This window comes from Hyperolius riggenbachi, chromosome 4 (assembly GCF_040937935.1).
Source record: "Hyperolius riggenbachi isolate aHypRig1 chromosome 4, aHypRig1.pri, whole genome shotgun sequence".
NCBI classification, from domain to species: Eukaryota; Metazoa; Chordata; class Amphibia; order Anura; family Hyperoliidae; genus Hyperolius; species Hyperolius riggenbachi.
The window spans coordinates 197,325,760-197,345,404 of record NC_090649.1 but is presented as its reverse complement, the minus strand read 5'-3'; the positions used below and the strand labels follow the sequence as shown (position 1 = coordinate 197,345,404).

Sequence of the window (19,645 nt, the reverse complement as noted above, 5' to 3'; positions counted from 1 at the left end):
GTTAAGGCGGGAGACAAGGACTGAGGTGAAGATTTTGTAGTCGGAATTTAAGAGGGAAATGGGACGGTAGTTGGGAGGGTTTAGGGGGTCACGGCCTGGTTTCGGGATGACTACTATTGAAGAAGCTAAAAATTCAGGAGGGGTCGAGGCCCCATGTAATATGGAGTTGAATAATGCAGTTAGATGGGGAATAAGGATATCAGAGAACTTTTTGTAGTAGGAGGCAGTAAAGCCGTCTGGGCCCGGGGCTTTATGGCTCTTTGCTCACACCTTTTTGGCATACTTCTCCTGGATCAATAATTCACCAGGTATTCTTGCCTGTTCAGAGACCACTCATCTCAAACATCACATGTAACTTTCAGGCCATTGTTTAACTGGTAGTCTCCCTGCTGAGGTCTACATTATATGCTTTCATAGAAATGCCACGGATAATACTTGTGTGGTCTCATCCAGCACCATGGTGAGGCAGAAAATCAAGATTAGGTAGGTTGAATGCATTTGTTGAATACAATGGTGAGGTATGTGGAGAGTCCTACTGTGTATATATTTGAAATATCACTGGACAAAAACTAAAATCGCTCTACACAGAGTATTTTAAAGGGAAGGTCCAAGCAAAAAAAAAAAATGAGTTTAACTTACCTGGGGCTTCTACCAGCCCCATGTAGCCATCCTGTGCCTTCAGTCACTCACTGCTGCTCCAGTCCCCCGCTGGCAGTTTTCTGACCTCGGAGGTCAGGGCCGCATTGTGTACATTTTTACGCATTCCCGCTAGTGCAGGAACATTAACATATACATTTTTACGCGTTAGTGGTGCAACGCATACATTTTTGTTCCTGCACTAGCTGGAATGCGTAAAAATGTATGCAATGCGGCCCTGACCTCCGAGGTCAGAAAGCTGCCAGCGGGGGACTGGAGCAGCAGTGAGTGACTACGAGGGCACAGGATGGCTACATGGGGCTGGTAGAAGCCCCAGGTAAGTGAAACTCATTTTTTTTTTTTTGCTTGGACCTTCCCTTTAATGTATATAATGCAGTGTTCTCCCCAGAAATTTTTTCCAGCCGGGTGGCATGAAATAGTAGTCTGGTGGGGCGGGATGAGAATGCAGGGCCAGTGCTTCTGTGAGCAACTCTGCTTAACAGCATAGGAGGAGGTTAGCTGATGACAGCCGGGTGGAGCACCCGGCTAAAAGAGTCTGGGGAGAACACTGTAATGTAAAACCTGCAGTTTCATTTTTTTTGTAATGTGTACTAAACGAAACACAGAAATACAGGTTCCAGATGCAGATAGGTTGTTTTATATGTATCTTATTAGCTTTTGTTTGTAATTTAGATGTTATATAAAAGCTGTGGGACCTGTATGGGTGGGAGTGGGATAAGGTTTTTCCTTTTTTGTTTTTCTGTCCTCCCGATGTCAATCAAGGTTGAATGTATTTTTTATATCATTGTAGCAACATATGGGGCTGTATTCAAAGTGATTGCCAGAGTTCCACCTTACAAATGGCTCAAGTGTTGTAATTAATTTCATGTTTTTTCTGAAGTAAGTTTAACATCTGTAGCTCTACTACACATTCACTCTTTAAAGAGTTTACAAAGAGATTTTCCTGCCAGTAGACAGCAATTCAGGAGATTTTAGCAGATGAAACAGTGTTGTTGCCCATAAAAGTCAATGAGATGATTGCTTTTACATTCTAGTCTTCTATAACAATATGACAGCACAGCTTGGCTGATATGGTCAACACACACTCCTTTTGGAAACAGATTACATGAATTTTGTCACACAGACCTGGTTAATCATTTTTATTTCGAGTAATTCCTTGTAAAAGCTGTATTCACACTTGAGGTTTTCAGTTGAATCTGCTCTCTAGAGCATTCCCCATCCATCTCCATAAATGCTGATGCTGGTAAATGTTGCTGGCGATTGTGGCTGGTTTCAGACTGGTGAATCTGCCTAGATTATAAAGTGATTGGAGTAGAAATGAAATGCCCTCCTGAGTTCTCAGGGAAGGCAAGCCAAAAGCCGTGTCACTAGCTGTACAAGTATGGGAGGAACAGCGGTCGGCTTAGGGCCAGCTCACAAGGCCGACTGAAAAACATTTGGCATCGGCTCCTGTCATTCTGTCGTGTTTTGAGACCCTACAGAACTTCAAACACAAACAATGCTAGAAGCTGCACATCGATTCTTGAAAAACTTGATCGATCGCGGTGCTCGTGTAATTGAGGATAAATGCAGTGAGATGAATGAGCTGCCTTTTATCGCAATATAAAGGCAGCATTCCTGGCACATGGGGGATCCTGGCCTTAAATGTTAGGGGAAATTGCCGGCAGCCATCCATCTGAACCGGCCCTTATGGTGCAAAGCAGAATGTCCTCTTTTTAATGGCTTATTTGAGGAAGGAGGGTTAATGTTTACCACTGCCCTACAGAAAAAGCTTGCATTTATTAATATATATAGTTGTGCTCATAAGTTTACATACTCTGGCAGAGTTTGATTTCTTGACCATTTTTATAATTATGAATAGCACAAAAACGTTTACCGTATATACTCGCATATAAGCCGACCCGCATATAAGCCGACCCCCCAGCTTTTCCCTGAAAAAACAGGGAAAAATGATTGACCCCCATATAAGCCGGGGGTAGGAAATGCTGGATTGGTGCAGCCCCCCAGTGTGTCCCAATATAGCTAGTATAGTGCCCAGTATAGGTAGGTAGTGTCCAGTATAGCTAGTATAGTGCCCAGTATAGCTAGTAAAGTGCCCAGTATAGCCAGTATAGTGCCCAGTATAGGTAGGTAGTGCCTCAGTTTAGCTAGTATAGTGCCCAGTTTAGCTAGTATAGTGTCCCAGTATGGCTAGTAAAGTGCCCAGTTTAGTTAGTATAGTGCCCAGTTTAGCCAGTATAGTGCCCAGTTTAGCTAGTATAGTGCCAAGTTTAGCTAGTATAGTGCCCCAGTATGGCTAGTAAAGTGCCCAGTTTAGCTAGTATAGTGCCCAGTTTAGCTAGTATAGTGCCCCAGTATGGCTAGTAAAGTGCCCAGTTTAGCCAGTATAGTGCCCAGTTTAGCCAGTATAGTGTCCAGTTTAGCCAGTATAGTGTCCAGTTTAGCCAGTATAGTGCCCAGTTTAGCTAGTATAGTACCCAAGTATGGCTAGTAAAGTGCCCAGTTTAGCCAGTATAGTGCCCAGTTTAGCCAGTATAGTGCCCAGTTTAGCCAGTATAGTGCCCAGTTTAGCTAATATAGTACCCAAGTATGGCTAGTAAATTGCCCAGTTTAGCCAGTATAGTGCCCAGCATAGGTGGGTAGTGCTCCCCCCCCGCTCCCCCCGCGGCCGCCGCTGCTGCTATTACCTTGTTAGACAGCGGCCGCTTCCTAATCCGCGTTCCTCTTCTTTCTCAGAGTGTATCACAGCAGCGCGCCCGGCGCTGCTGCTGTGACGATGCAGGGGGCAGGAAAGAGCGCGGCTCCCTATAGCGGCGATCTGTAGCCCCGTTACCAAGGGAACCGCTCTTTCCTGCCCCCTGCATCGTCACAGCAGCAGCGCCGGGCGCGCTGCTGTGATACACTCTGAGAAAGAGGAGGAACGCGGATTAGGAAGCGGCCGCTGTCTAACAAGGTAATAGCAGCAGCGGCCGCGGGGGGAGCGGGGAGGGGGGGGGGGGAGCGGGGCGCGGACCACCCGACCACCCACCACTAGACCACCAGGGAAGACTCGCATACAAGCCGACCCCCCAACTTTTGACCCCCTTTTTGGGGGTCAAAAATTCGGCTTGTATGCGAGTATATACGGTATTTCACTCATGATTAGTGGTTGGCTGAAACAATTTAATGTCAAACAACTGTGTTTACTCTTTTTTAAATCATAATCGCTACCTAAATTACCCAGATAAAAAGTTTACATACCCTGGTGATTTGGCATAACATGCACACAACTTGACACAAATGGATTTTAATGGTTATATAAGTAATCACCTTCACCTTTTATCTGTTTATAATAAGTGGGCATGTATAAAATGTCAATGATCTTCTGGACTCCTGACAGACCCTTCCATCCAGTGCTGCACTGAGGTTTTTTGGATTCTAAGTCATGGGTAAAGCAAAAGAAATGTCAAAGAATCTGGTGGAACAAGAAACCTTACCCTTTTCCACCCCAAACAAAACAAAACTCTAATTTAGACCAATAAGCGATGCTCATCTTTAGCTGACTGTTTTAACCTCTTAAGGACCACGGGCTTAACCCCCCCCCCCCCTAAACACCAGGCCATTTTTCACAAAAAGGGCCACTTTAAGGCCTCTCTGCAGGGCCGCACAACTCCGCACACAAGTGGTGGGGTCTGATCGCTCCCCAGATGTTTTGTTTTGTTTTTTATAAATTTTTATTTTTATATTTTTACCTACTATTATTTTTTTTATTTTATAATCCCCCCCCCCCTCCCTCCCACAGCCAGCCAATCGGCGTGATCGGATGTCATAGGCTTCAGCCTATGACAGCGAATAATTTTTGTGCCACCCAGATCGCAGCTGTGTACCAAGTTAAAAGACGGCGATTGGTGCTGGGAGACTAAAGGCGCCCAAAGAGCAGAGCTCCGTCACCCAAGCGGGAATGCGCGCACACTGGCACACGTGATCTCCCGCAAACCACTGCTCCAGGACTTTACGATCGGCGTTAGAAGGTCCTGTGGCTACGGCCGCGCCCATCGGCATGACGTGGTGGGCAAGTGGTTAAAGGGATCTGGCGCCTGCCGTTAAGATTTGTTGTTTGGCACACCAAAACCAGCTGTTGCATGCCGGCAACAGTAGTGTGCGTCCAATCCCTTAGCCAATCCAGTGTGAGCCTTTAGGATATGTACAGTTTGAGATGCCCTCCCCTTCTCCAGTCACGCTACATTGGTTGGTGCATTCCTACAGATGTAATGTCTGTAAATGTACTATATAATGTATAACATGCTGCTGACAACAGGAGTAGAACTACAGTTTTACACAATAAAACAATATTTATTCCATATCGAAATATCTTGTTTTGTAGATTTAGTCATCCTTGGTCCCTTGGCATGGTGTGTTCATCTGTAATTGAGAGCGGCTACTGCACAGGAAACAAAGGGGGAAAATGTTGTTTTGTTCCTGTGCCTGATTTTTGATTGAATGAGTATAATCACATTATATTACGTGATGTTGGAAAGAGCCGCTGCTAAAACACCAGAGGGATCGACTGATATCATTGCTTTTCTTATTTATCTGATGGCTGTAGAAGCAAGCAAGACGTTGAAGCTAAACAGGCAAACTTTAGCTGGTTTGTAGCAGAGTGAGTGATTGAAATTAAAGAGGATTTTTTTTTATGTAGCCACCAGACCCAGAGCTCAGCCTATTAAACTGATTAAGGCTGTACAATGTGAGCATCTCAGGAAAGACTGGAATAATAAAACCGTATTGGAAGCCAGATGCAATATAGTATTTTCAAGTAAGTGGTCATTTCACAATAAAGCCTCATACTCACGGGGGACCTTTGTGGCTAGTCGCTAGCGCACAGGGGACGCGCACGCGACAGCCCGGCGACAGCTCCGCCCGTGCGACAGCTGTCCACACGTCTCTGCCCAAAGGCAGAGACACGGCGGAAGCTGTCGCCGAAGGTTCCTCGCCCCCCCCGCCGGAAGCTCCGCTCACTGTGTGTGTGTTGCTGTCGTGTCGCTGGTCCGCATACACACGGCGGACTAGCGACAGTTGCGGCGACAGCTGTAGCAGGTGATTGACCAAGTCAATCGCCTGGTGACAGCTTTAAGCGACGGTTCGGAGTGCGCGCGGCATACACACGGGCGACCTGTCGCCGCAACACGCGCGTGCCACGTGGTTGCGGCAACAGTTGTTGGATATACTTTGTGTGGATTTTTAAAACCTTCCACAGTAGGGTCTCCAGGCCATCCTCGGATGCTCCTGCTGGGAAAAAAAACGGGTCCCTGTCCTTTCTCTGCTCTTTGGTTTCAAAGCAGTGTTTTTCATTGCATTGTTACCTTTTTGTTTGGTCTGCTGCTTTTTTTTTTTTTTTTTTTTTAATTACTTGTTCATGCTTGTTCACGGTCTATGGCTAAAAGAATTAGAGATACAGGATCAGCAGGACAGCCAGGACATTTGCATTGTTTAAAAGAAAATATACAGTATATGGCAGCCTCCATATCACTTGTGTTCCCTGTAAAGGGAACCTGGGGTAAGGGGGATATGGAGGATGCCATATTGATTTTGCTTTAAACAATACTAGTTGCCTGGCAGTCCCACTGATCCTGTGTCTCTAATACTTTTTTTAGCCATAGACCCTGAACAAGCATGCATCAGATCCGGTACTCTTACTCAGCTGACTCAGATTTTACCGGATTAGCCATACGCTTGTTACAGGGTTTTGACCCAGACACTACTTATGTCTGAAGATCAACAGGGCTGCCAGGCAACTGACATTGTTTACAAGGAAATAAATATGGTAGCCTCCCTATCTCTCTCACTTCGGGTTCCCATTTAGGAGTTTATGAAAATGGCTGAATCTTCCAAAGCAGCACATCTAGCGAATAGTGGCAAATGTTTATCTGGTCCACACACAGTTTAATGTTGCAATAATTAAAATGCAAAGAAAATAATTTTATCTTTTTAATAATACCTTTTCAAAACCTGAGATTTCCAGCAGAATGTAAGTATGGAACTCTAGACCAGCATCTGACACACAGACACACACAGACAGAAACACACACACACGTGAGATCCTCGACTTGCTCTTCCGACAGACACAGAAGAAAGCGCTGGCTAATTGATAAGAAATGACTAATTGCTGAAGCTCAGCTAGTCATTTTCAGGTATGAAAATAGTTCATGCAGACATTTAAACTCTCCCCGCAAGCAGTAATTAAATTGAAGCTGCAGTGTGTTACTTTCACAATATTTCTCTTAAAGTTTGCATTTAAATTGGATTTTGACCATAAAGAGGAGATTGTTAATAGCTGAAGACAGCAGACCCAGCAAAATGAATTCGGGCTTGCTGAGGGAGGTGAGGATGTATGCGCTCTAGGAAGCTTCACATCTCCCTGTAAAGCTCTGCAGAACTGCTGTTACTGTATAATCCACACACTGCTGGGTTCTATAGGATTCCACAAGCATGCTGTATCTCAGCAGCTATTGCACTACACAATCTACAGGAGGCAGCTAGAGGACAACTAGCTGAGTCTGTCCATTTACTTTTGTAATTAATTTTTTATTTGTAAATGATTTCCAAGAAACCATTAAACCGTGGCTTACTTGCACATCTTACTGATTTTATTTCTTAACTGGAGCATGAAAGGAAATCTGTTGCGTTGTAATACTTTAGTTTTTTTGGAATCTCCCAATACTTTCAAGAAAAGATCCTTTTGATCATGGAAACTAAAATGTGTTTTACTTATTATTACTTTTGTGAAATTATATATTTATGGTTTTGTTCTCATTTACTGATTTATTTTTTTTTAAATTTGTTTTTATTTATTTTTGTATATATTTTTTTTTCATATATATTTTTTTTCTTTTTTTTCTTCTGCTAGTAGATGGCCCCAATTCCTTCTTAAAGCGGAATGAAACCCAGGAATTCTTCTTTGTTCTAAAACATTATTTACAGCATGTTTTTTACTACCACTACCACAGCATTCGATTAATTAAACACAGGGCTTAAAAGGTTAGTGCAGAGAAAGCTGGATGCATCCGAAGTGGAGATTATGTTATGTTGTGTTTACTTAAAGAAAACCTGAACTGAAAATTAAAAGTCAAAATAAGCATACACAAGTCATACTTACTTTCCATGTAGTCTACTCCTCAGTGTCTTTCTCCTGTCCCGTGTCCTGTTTGTTCACTGTGATTAAGGGAATTTTCCGTCCTCCATTTTGAAAATGGCCGTTACTCATAACAGCTTTCTGGTCAGCACACAGTTAAACTGTAACATCGCCCACTTGAGCCATAGGGAAACATGGACATTAACTGGTACATCAGTTTTCCTCTCAGCTATAACTGACAGCGACTGATATTTTACTGACAGCAACTGATATATTTCAGATCTGACAAAATATTGTCAGAACTGGAAGGGATTATTGTCAGAAGAAAATGGTGAGCTTCTGAGAGGAACTGATGGCAAGGTAACTATGTAATGTTCATTTGAAGTTACCTCATGTGTTTATTTTAAATAATTTTACTCAGTACAGGTTCTCTTTAATTGTATCAAGTGAGGAATGTGACACATTCTGACTGTGCAGAAGCTCCTGGACACAGACAGACATTCAAAGCATTTCTGCCTTCAATACAAGAGGAATAAATCCAGTTATGAATAAAATGCAAAGGCAGCTCTCAAAGGAAAAAAAAAAAACTGTACCTTTGGGAACTTGTATTATCTAAATGAATAATAATACTTATGCACAAAAGCAAATATGATAACCGTATGGCATATAAAAAGTAGGAAAACATGTTTTTATTGATTATGTCAGGGTTTTTTACCGCTTTAAAGCGTTAGGCTTATAGCCTAAATTATTCTGACTTGTTGCAGGAGCATGCCAATTTATGTAGCTTGAAAATGAACCAATTGAATCGCGTTGAGAATTTGACTGATTGGTCCGTTTTCAAGCTGCAAAGACTGAAATACAAGATTTGCATAATGGAGCATAAACTCTGAATTATTTTCACGTCACTCACTACCATCCTGTAACGATCGGTGTCAGCACACAGAGAGAATCTGATTATTGGTGATCTGCAGTATCACCAAGAATACAGATATATACCTGATTATTGATGATCTGCAGAATCACCGATAATCCAAGTATAACTAACCTCTGGACACCTATATAATGTGAGTGTTTAGTGCAACAGTAATGACTTTGAGTTGGACCACCCGAGGAGCAGGTGGTCTTTGGCAGTATGATCGATACCGCCCTCTGGGAAGTGCGAAAACTTTCCAGCAACCTGAGACCTCCAAAGGGGTGGAGCCCCAGGCTGAAAGTAGGAAGGACCTGTGAGTGAGTGACACCTGAAAGGTGGAGGTCACTAGCAGGTCTGGAGACTATCTCTTAATGGAGAGAGATAGCTCTCAAGGTCGGGCAAGCCAGGTCGGCAACACATGGACAGACAAGCTACAGAGACAGAAGGCTGATTCGGTATCCAAAGGCAGGCAGGGTTGGCAACAGATAATCAGATATGCGTAGGTACCGAATCAGAAAGCAGAGGGATAGTCAGGAATGCAATAGGTCATAACAGATATCAAAACAATGCCTAGTCTTGGGTGTGAGGTCCGTGGTCTCAACACCATGGAACTAGTCTGGGGTATAATATGATGGAACACAGTATCACTAGTCTTGGGTGTGAGGTCCGTGGTCTCGACACCCTGGAACTAGTCTGAAGTATAACACAATGATACACAGAAGTAATCTGGCTCAGTGTGAATTCCCAGGTCCTCCTGGTTCTAACACACTGTGGGATCTGACTAAGGTCTGAGTGCTTTCACGTAAGTGTTCGCAGCGGCAGACAACCTGAGACTGACTAGCAGTGACTATATATAGAGCGGCGCTCTCCGGCGCCACCCATCAAGGTTCAACCAATAGTCACTTGCTCTCAGGTCAACTGACCAACCTGGTCAGCTGATCCCTACTTGGTTGTCATAAAGGTTCTGCCTCTCAGCGCGCGCGTATTCCTCAATCTGTGTGAACTAACAGACCCAGCCACACCAGACGCATGCTGCTGCGTGCAAACTGCCGCGCTGGACGCGGAATCAGCCGCCTTGCTGTTAGTACACGCGGCGGCTTTTCCGCGTTCTATTACACATCCCTTATGTTTCACAAAATTGAAACCATACAATGTTTAAAACCGCTAAGAGTAGGTATAGTCAATGCATACCCTTGCAGTTGATCAGAAGATTATACACAATGATTTGCTTCTTAAAGGGACTCCGAGCAGTGCCGTAACTATGGAAAGATGCACACCATTTTGAAGCTCTCTTTCTCCTCTTTACAGTAAAATATAAACTGCCACCCTATCCCTTTTAGTTTTCGCTATTTTTGCGATCGAAATCGCGGCCGCCATCTTGGATTCCTTATTCAGCATTGTATTACACAGGACGACACTTTCCCCAGTGTCGGCAGCTCTATTCAGCACAATGCAATAAAATACAAGGAACCCAGGGAGATATAATTACAAACATCATGTCGGTAGGTGTGAGGATATAATTAATTAGTTATGGGTATGCTTAAAGGCATACCCACAGGCACTGCTTGGAGTCCCTTTAAAGCTGTAAAGCCTGGTACACACTGTCAATTATGACTGGCCAATCACTGACCAATTTTACCACCTCCATATAGTTTAAAAGCTTACCTACACAATCAACTCCTAGTATTCAATATCTGTTTACCCTCATACCACATGGAGGTAGAAAATTGGTCAGTGCTTGGCCAATCATAATTGAAAGTGTGTACCAGCCTTAATATGCAACAAAAGAGATGTTATTGGCAAAAAAAATAAACCATCTCAATATGATCAACTTTGCTTGGAAATGCGTGTATGTATTTTGTTTTATTTTGTCACAGCAATACCTGTATAAACTATCCAGGTATTTAAATATATCTCATAGTCACCAGCAGGTTTGCAGGCTATTATCCTGCATTTTTAGAGATGGCCAGGAGGCATATGTCTTTGAGTGTCCACAGTGTGGCATGCTTAAGTCAGAGAAAATTGAGATGGCCAGATGTTTTGGAGTGAAAATACTCCTTTCTGAAGGTACCCCAATATATATACCATGTTGCCTCATCTATATATGGTATCAAGTCTCTTGCGCCAGCCCTGTGGCGTGCAATACATCTATGACATCTGCTGGGACAAAGTAATTTGTCTGTGTTTCTGCTATCTGCGAGCCTCAACAGCACACCAAAATATACTACATCCCTCCTGAAATTAAGAAACTAGCAACCTTTTTTTTTTTATTGTAAATGATGATCGAACATAAGGAATAAATATATAGAAGCATCTAGTGTTCAAATAACACAAGACAAGTGAATTGCAAATTGTTTGATAAAAGATTAAAGCAATTTCAATCATAAACTAAGAACTTTTTATTTTTTTTTACATAAAAAGTAAAATTAAAAAATGAAAAGAATAAAATGAAGAAACAATACAAAGAGGAAACATTTGAAGAAACAAACTTAGTACAAAATACTCTTCATAATCATAATCTTCATTTAAAACTTTGTGGTCAATATTGTTCACATAAAAAAAAAATCCAAAAAAGCTTTTCTTTGTATATGAAATTTTTTTTTTGATTAATATTACCAACCATAGTAGTAGTGTCTGAATCTTCCGCTACAAACAAACAAGCATGTGGTCACGCCATTGTATTCATATTTTTGTCAGAGCACCTGATCTGCATATGCGTTCAGGAATTGTGGCATAAATTATTAGAAACCCAATATTAGCACAACAACAGAAAATCAACATTTGTGCAAAAGAACATTTTGGCCTTCATATCTCTCACTACAGGGTCACCTTGAATTGAATTGAAGCAGATCCTTTCATCCCTGTCTCCTACCCTCGGCAAAGTGGCTGACAGCAAATGAGGATCATAACCCCACCCTAGGAAGTCGCTGAGCATCTTTTGAGCCTCACATTGAAAGCCTCCTGTGTTCAGGCTATTTTTCTGATGAAAGAAAATGGCAAACTCAATTTCATTTATTCAAGATGTATACCATCTGCCTCTAAGTGGGTATTTGCTGTTTGTCTGTTTGTTACATAGACAAGTCTAAATGGTGTTGCCTTATACATCCCCAAAATGGCTTGATGCGATTCTGTTTAATTGAAAAGCAACCACCTAGGTAATGTGTTGGGTCACCCCAAGCTACTTGGTTACTGTTTTCAAGGTAAATGGCACTAGACATTTGGAGTAGGGTAGGTTTCTATTAACACAGGCAATGCGTTTTGTGGGTTTGAGGCCACTTACTCAGGTCAATTTAAAGTGCCACCATTTGTGTAGCAAATCAGTAATGTGTGCAATTGTGAAAGGATGTCAATATTGTCCAGAAGAAAATGCCTCATGTTGGCTTCTCAGTTTCTTCACTATCTGATTAAAAATTGGCTAAGAAAAAAAATCACTATTACAGGGGCTTTTGATTATTCAGTAGGTCTGTAATAGACTAAATTTTCGCTAGTATGTCGAATGCTGGGTTATGCTTAGAAATCAGGATGTGTTTAAAGCTTCGGTTTATGGTATCTGCTTAGAACGACAGAGTCTGTTTTACGTGTGAATTTAGAGCAGGGTTTACCAGTTAATTTTCGGCACACATTCGCATCACTCAGTTAATATAACCTCATGTCTGATTCAATAGAATCGTGGGACCCACCTTGGCAGCTAGCTTGATGGGATTGTAGTCTCTACACCAGACATTCCTTCTGTTCTCCTCATTCTTTTTTGCGCCTTCCCACGCCCCCCTCCCCAGAAGTATTAATTGTCCTACCTTATTCACCTGTGTAACTGTGGTGGGGCAGTCAGAAATTCTGGTTTTAACTCTAAACCATTTAAAAATGATTTTTTAGTAATTAAAATAAATTATAAAACAAAAATGGAAAACTGAATAAAACTGCAATGGCAGACACTGAGAAAATGCTAATTAGGACAATTCCCCTTGTAAGGTTAAATGGACCAAGCCTTGTGAAGGTTTTTTTGTTTTCCAATGGATCAACTGGGGTATGTGTGGATTCAGTTTTTTTCCCCGGGTTTGACATGATGGCCGAATACCTTTATTCAACCAAAGTAACTATGTAACATGTGCCATGAATGATCTCAACTGTAGGCAACCCTGTGGTTACAAAACTTCACATCTTTGTGGGTAAAAAGTAGTAATGAGAGGAATTCTGCAGCGGAAATGTTTTTTTAACATTTTCCCACTGAAATACCGGATTCTGCTGGAGTTCCCCAAAAAACTGAATCCATCAGGTATGTTTTAAGTTAAATTAGACCAAAGTGCTTTGTGTGTAAACAGAAAATGGCAGATAGTTCCTGGTCAATATGCAATTTGGATTGACCATATGCCTATTAGAACACGCTAATATTGACACAAATAAATCCATAATACCAGTGATGGAGAAATCCTCTCACACAGCAAGTATTACAAAACAGGCAGATTGCATGATGCCTTTAATATTACAGTATAGCCCAGAGAGGATTCATAAATCTTCCTTTTTACTACTCGTAGCACTGTGCAGAAATGAAAAATTTCCACAGACCATTACTTTAAAGATGCACCCAATTCCTATCTGTTTGCCTTTGCAAATCTGTCTGAGCTGTTCACATTTCTGCTGTTCATTATATTAACACGTTTTGCAGGACAGAGAGTGCATGGAGAATTAGTGGATGCTTATGTAGCAGCTTGGATTGCAGTGGGCTAGTTTCAGCTTCTGGAACATCCTCACTCAACAAATGTCCTCCTGTACCTGATAATGCTTGCTGTTTGTAGACCCCAGTGTTATACAACATTACAATAAGGTACAAAGGCCTTAGTGTATGACAAAGCCATGACAACCAATGGCCCATACTCACGAGGGACTTTTGTCGCCTCAACACGCGGCGCGCGCGTTTTGCGGCGACAGGTCGCCCGTGAGTATGGGCCGCGTGCACCCCGAACTGTCGCCCGCAACGGGCGCGCACCCCGAACTGTCGCCCGTCGCTGATGTCGCCAGGCGATTGAAAAGTTCAATCGCCTGGCGATAGTCGCCGCCGCAACTCCGCCGCAGCTGTCGCTAGTCCGCGTAAGTACGCGGACTAGCAACAGCAACCTCCATTGAGGTACACAGAGCTTCCGGCGGGGGGAGGAGGAACGTCGGCGACAGCTTCCGTCATGCCGCTGGTCCCTCTTCCGCGTGTGTACGCGGAGGGACCTGGCGAGGAGCTGTCGCCGGCCTGTCGCCCACACGCTCACGTGTGCTGGCGACAGGCAACATTTGCTGCCAGTGAGTATGGGCCATAATACACGCTCAGGCATTCATGGTTTTAGGATACTAGTTTCAGATCTCTTTATGACTAGCTGTACTGAGGTTCCATCTGCTGCACTGGAAAGCTTAATATGACTATTTCCACTTACAGGATCTTGGCACTTTTTATGATTTTTTTCTTTAATTGAACCTATAGCTAAAGTTATATCTTTTATATAAGTCAGTAGGATTTCAATGGGCATAAGTGAGAGTATGTATAAAACCTTGTTCCTATCAGTTTAAATTGGGCTGTAATCATGCTGGCGACCAGTTCTAACTATTGGCTGTTGACTATCTATCTATTTATCTATATATTAGTATATTGCATTGCACGTAGAAAAAGTACTTTCTGTTGTTTTTTTTCCTCGAACTGTGTGGGATTTCTTATCGAGGAGAATTGGTTTGATGGCAAGAATCGGCATATGAACATGTATGTAATTTATCAAAATCATGCAAAAATACACACGTGATCATGATGCGTGTACATGCAGCCAAAGACGGAAATGGGGAGTTAGCGGGTATATGACTCTTGAAAGTTTGCGTGTCTAGACGATGCTAACCGGGGATTATGTACATCACTTCTGATTATCTGTGAGCTGTAACACACTTGTCTCTGTTTCTGCAATTGCCTGCCCTGTTGAAAGTCTAGGCTGCTGTTCCCAGCAGTGTATGGCATAATATTAGGTAAACTGAGAGGAAAGTATTGTCCACTAATTCATGCACAACTATGTATACAGCATCTCTAGAGTAATAGGGAAAGCATGGCTGCTAATAGTCTGACTGCGCTCTATTGATTCTTGTGGCACACTACTTTGAATCCACCTAATTATCAAATCAGGACAACATTTGAAAATTCTGAAGTTAAATTAGACATCTGTTTTATGTATTTTCTGTAATTGGTATCACACCTGTGCAACAATCCCTGACTGTCTGAACATTTACCTTTTATCAGTCGACACAATCAATTTTGCAAGAAGTTACTAGGCTTTTTACATTTGAATTAATTTTGAGTAAATTCCTGTTAGTTGGCCAAAGATGAATCCCTGTTTATCTCTGCTTGTAATTAGCAAATGTTTGAGAACAGATGTTGCGATTTGCTTTGCATTAGCGAAATTCACAACTTTTTGTATCCAGCCAATTTGGCTAATTTGATTCTAACAAATCCACAAGCACACATTTGGCGTACTCACTAATTTGTGAGCTGACATCTTCATATTCAATAGTGAGTGTCTGTAGGCAATTACCATTCATCGCAGAACGGGAATCTTTCCGATACTTCTATCATCTGACTTGTATTCAAAATTGTGTTTGTTAAATGTTTGGAGAACCTTTTCCAACTAGGTTACAACAACATCTCAATCAAAAAGACACCCATTTTGGAGAAATAAGTCTCAAAAGAATGCAACATTGTGCAAAACCTACAAATATCTTTTGGGCGCCTCAAAAAATAAATAAATCCAAAAACATGTATGGGAAAAACTGGAGCAAAGTTTTGAACAGTGTATCTATCTGTCTGTCTCTGTCCAAACCTGATCCTCCCAAATACCCAATATAAAGATGGCAGTTGAATCTGCACATAAAAAACATGGATGATTGGCAACAACCCAATATGTCAAGTACATCTGTTGCAACCAAAAAGCAAACCATATGTTCACAAACAATGACCTCTGATCCGGTCTATATAGTAGCTGGTTGGGTGCAAACAATATGTGCTGAAACAATCAATATATAAACCAATAAAGTGCAGTACCTGGACATAAATACACAACTGCTTTGTGACACCCCCCCCCCCACGCACACACACCATTGCCTCATTCGTTCTCCGGTAAGTCCAGCTGCTCCAGAGGCCTTATTTGCTCTTTTTCTTGAAACGCTTGATTTGAATGAAATGCTTGATTGTTCGATGATCACGCTTCAGAAGCTTTACATTTTTAAGAGTGCTGCATCCCTTTGCAAGATATCTCACTATTTTTGACTTTTCTGAGCCTGTCAAGTCCTTCTTTTGACCCATTTTGCCAAAGGAAAGGAAGTTGCCTGATAATTATGCACACCTGATATAGAGTGTTGATGTCATTAGACCACACCCCTTCTCATTACAGAGATGCACATCACCTAATATGCTTAATTGGTAGTAGGCTTTTTTGAGCCTATACAGCTTGGCGTAAGACAACATGCATAAAGAGGATGATGTGGTCAAAATACTAATTTGCCTAATAATTCTGCACTCCCTGTATATTCGAACTGCAACTTCTCAGCGATGTTCCGCTTGCAGCTTTGTACAGAAGGCACAACTTTTTGAAGATGATTTGCAGCTGCAGTACACCAACATGGTGTAGCCTGGCTTTTGGCAAATAAAAGGTAATAACCGCAGGTAATTCTTTTGGGAAAAAAATGCATATTATTGTCAACATGGAGTCCATATTTCTTTTTTTTGTTTGTTTTTTTTTTTTTTGTTTTTTTTTTTTGTTAAGGTCAGCAATTTTTACTGGTAGTCATGGACTGTGGCTTTAACATGCTCATAAAAGGGCTTCAGTGTCATGAGAGAATCAGTGTACTGGCTGATTTCCATGGCTACTTTTAAGAAGAATACCCCAGGCTTTGATTGCCGTGCGGCAAAGCTTATTATACCGTATAGGAGGCACTGCTGATTTTCTGCTTTGCACCTGTTTGTATGTGACAGAAAGGAGAGCGCTGAGTGTTGCTGTGATCCGTGAAGGTGTGAAAAGACCCAGCGTGTGCCTCTCACCCACTGTGTAGAGCGAGGGAAGCTGGCTGACACAATTGCTGTTTTCCTCCATAGTGGCAGAGATCCAGCAGTGTGGCTGCTAAGCATAAAGTCACAAAAGATCTTTATTAAATTTCTGCTCAGCACTATATACCATACTATATGCATATAACTGGAGAGAAAAACGTGAAGAGATTACTAAAAAAAAAAGTCCTCAAAACATTTGTCAGAATGCTGATATATAAACACAACAGCTGCACAAGTCTTTTTATTATTTATCGTTATTAAAAATGATCTCTTTATACTGGTCTGTAGTCAGATAGATGAGATCTATATATACCTTGTATTCTATTAAAAAAACAAAATCTCTCGTGCGAGCATTGATAGGTGCTGTTTTTGTCTCTTTTTATGCGCAGTGCTTTCTTATTCTAAATTTGGCACTACACCTATAGATGGTCACCAGATCGAACATCGGATAGATTCCCCCTCTGAAGGGTCTATTGGCTGCTGACACACTGTTTACAGATTTCAATCAATTTCAGCATGAAATTAATTGAAAATATGTGCAGCTGTCACCACCGCCTGCCTGGCCGCCCGGGTCTCCCCCCATCTTTGCTGCCCCTGGCCAGCAGTAGAGTTCTCACCTGTCCTGCTGCTGCATGTCCTCCAGTGTCCGGTTGCTTACTTCAAGCAGCAGATCTCCTCTCTCCCTATCGGGTGACACAAGATAAAGTTCAAACACCAGAGGTTCGGCTTGTATGCTGCTGGTCCTCTAGTGTTTGAACTAAAGCTTGTGTCGCATGACAGGAAGAAAGAAGGCATAGGGAGAAGGAGATTTGTGGCATGAAATAAACCTCCAGACACGGGAGCACATGCGCCAGCGGGACAGGTGAGAATACTGCCAAGTCTGCGTTGGTCGTCGCAAAATTAAATGCCACTAGCAACCCGCTCCTGACCCACCCCTGATCAAGCAAAATTTTCTGTCCTGCGTGATTGACTGAATTGGTTTTTGGGTGGATATCATTCAGGCAACACAGTGTTCGAATCTGCTGTATATAGACAGGTAAAATTGTCTGTGTGGGCAGCTAAACTGATTCACTGCTACACTGCTAGTTAAGTTTTCTAAGAAGCATCCACAGCAATGTCCTGTGCTGGAGCTGTTGCTGTAAGAGTTATGTTTAATTGGGAACTAAATATATTTACAGAAACCAGTTTTGCCTGAGGAGGGAAGGGAGGGGAGTGTTTTCACAAACTTGTACCAACAATTCATTCATATTATCTTTCAACACATACGGCACCACATACTGGTCTTACACTAGAGAAAAATATTCACAGAATGACCTCATAATTTTGCACAACTGGCAGATGCTGTGACTACAGCAATGTTTATGACCGCACAAAGATCACATAAAACATAGTAACGAAGTTATAACTTGATCATGCACATATAGATTGCCACCCAGTGTGGCAAAACAATACTTCTCTGATCTGAATCTGATCAAAGAAAGATTGATCCTACCACACACAGCACATCTATTTCAATTGGTTTTAGCATGAAATCTATTGAAAATCTATCAAACCACGGTGATGCACTGGAGTGCTATGTCCGCTCGATCTACCACCGCTCCTGTCCTGCCCCAATAGACATAGCTTCTGTCTGGTCTGATCCATAATTTCAACTGATTTTGATTTGGGGCAGGAGCAGTTGTAGATTGATGGTCCATAGTGTTACACTGCAGTGCTGCAGTTCAATGCATTTCTGGACTAGTTCACTAACCTAAAATTCTTGGACACCCTTCCACATCCAGCAGGAGAAAAAAGCCTCATCTTTGCTTTGGCTAGGGCCACCAGAAACTGAATTGATGATATGGTCCTAGCTTATGGTGAGATGGAGGGAAGACTTCATTCTCCTTTCCCCCCCAAAAAAGAGCTGCCGTTTGATGTGTGTGCAGTAAAGTACAACTGTCCTTTCCGGCCCTTTTCCCACCATCATACTGGTGAAATATAAGTAGTGTCCCCTATCTGTGGTGGTGTTAGGTTACTATATTAATATGGTTCACAGCTTCCATGGCTTTTGTAGTCCTTTTATGAACAATAAGGCACACTCCTGCATCTGCACCCATTCAGTAGTAGTCACAAATACTTTTTTTTTTTTCCTCTTGGGAGCTGGTACAGAGCTTGACCATGCACAATAATTAACATGAAAAGATGGAGGCCAAAGAGGCATCAGGCTGTGGTTATTATGTTTACCAATTGGTATGTCACAGATGGGGTGTGCCATATTTAAGCATACGCTATGTGATGTATCACCAATATGGAAAACCATCAATATTCCCCTCAGTATAAACCTGGGATAGATGTTTTTCCATCTTGGACCACTTGATAGTGTTCAGGTTTCAGCAGAGACTTCATTTAATACCTGTTGCTCTGCCAGTACCTCTTGCTTTGATCCCCTTGATGCAGTACACCACCCACAATCTTCAGATATCTGGCCTGCACTTTTTAAAGAGAAGAACAGGATTCCTGATCAATTTTCAGTTTAAACAATTAGCACTATTCTATGGAGAATGCCCTATTTTATAATGGATTTTCCCTTAATTCATTGTGTTTATCACATCTAATGTTATCTATAATAATCTATTAAAGCATCTAATCCTCTATGCCTATTGTTAATTTGTTGAGTACAGCGGGAGGCAAAGTATAACTAAGTTTTAGATTGAAAGTACAGTTATCCCTTAAAGCCAATGTGGTTTTTTTTTTGTTTTTTTGTTTTTGTTTGTTTTTTAAGTTTACCAGTCAATATTTAGTTTTTAGTTGCAGCAGTTGTAAACCTCCTTGGCTCAAACACAGCGAGATGTAGAGTGCTACGTTATATTTTCATTTTGTTCTGTTTGGTGTCACTGTGGATGTTGTCATGCCCATCTGCCTGAAT

General features: G+C 41.9%; 1 protein-coding gene across 10 annotated transcripts in view; it reads left to right on the top strand.

Moving 5' to 3' along the window:
- Positions 1 to 19,645, top strand: part of IL1RAP (interleukin 1 receptor accessory protein) — a 337,672-nt gene that overhangs the window by 39,257 nt on the left and 278,770 nt on the right. The window contains exon 2 of one of the 10 annotated variants that reach the window (XM_068281198.1): positions 7,547 to 7,674. The exons of 8 other annotated variants lie outside the window; for them this stretch is intronic. The gene's annotated coding sequence lies outside the window, so the exon portion shown is untranslated. Of the gene's footprint in view, positions 1 to 7,543; positions 7,675 to 19,645 lie in introns of all 10 variants that reach the window. One more of the 10 variants, XM_068281197.1, reaches the window with a different exon arrangement.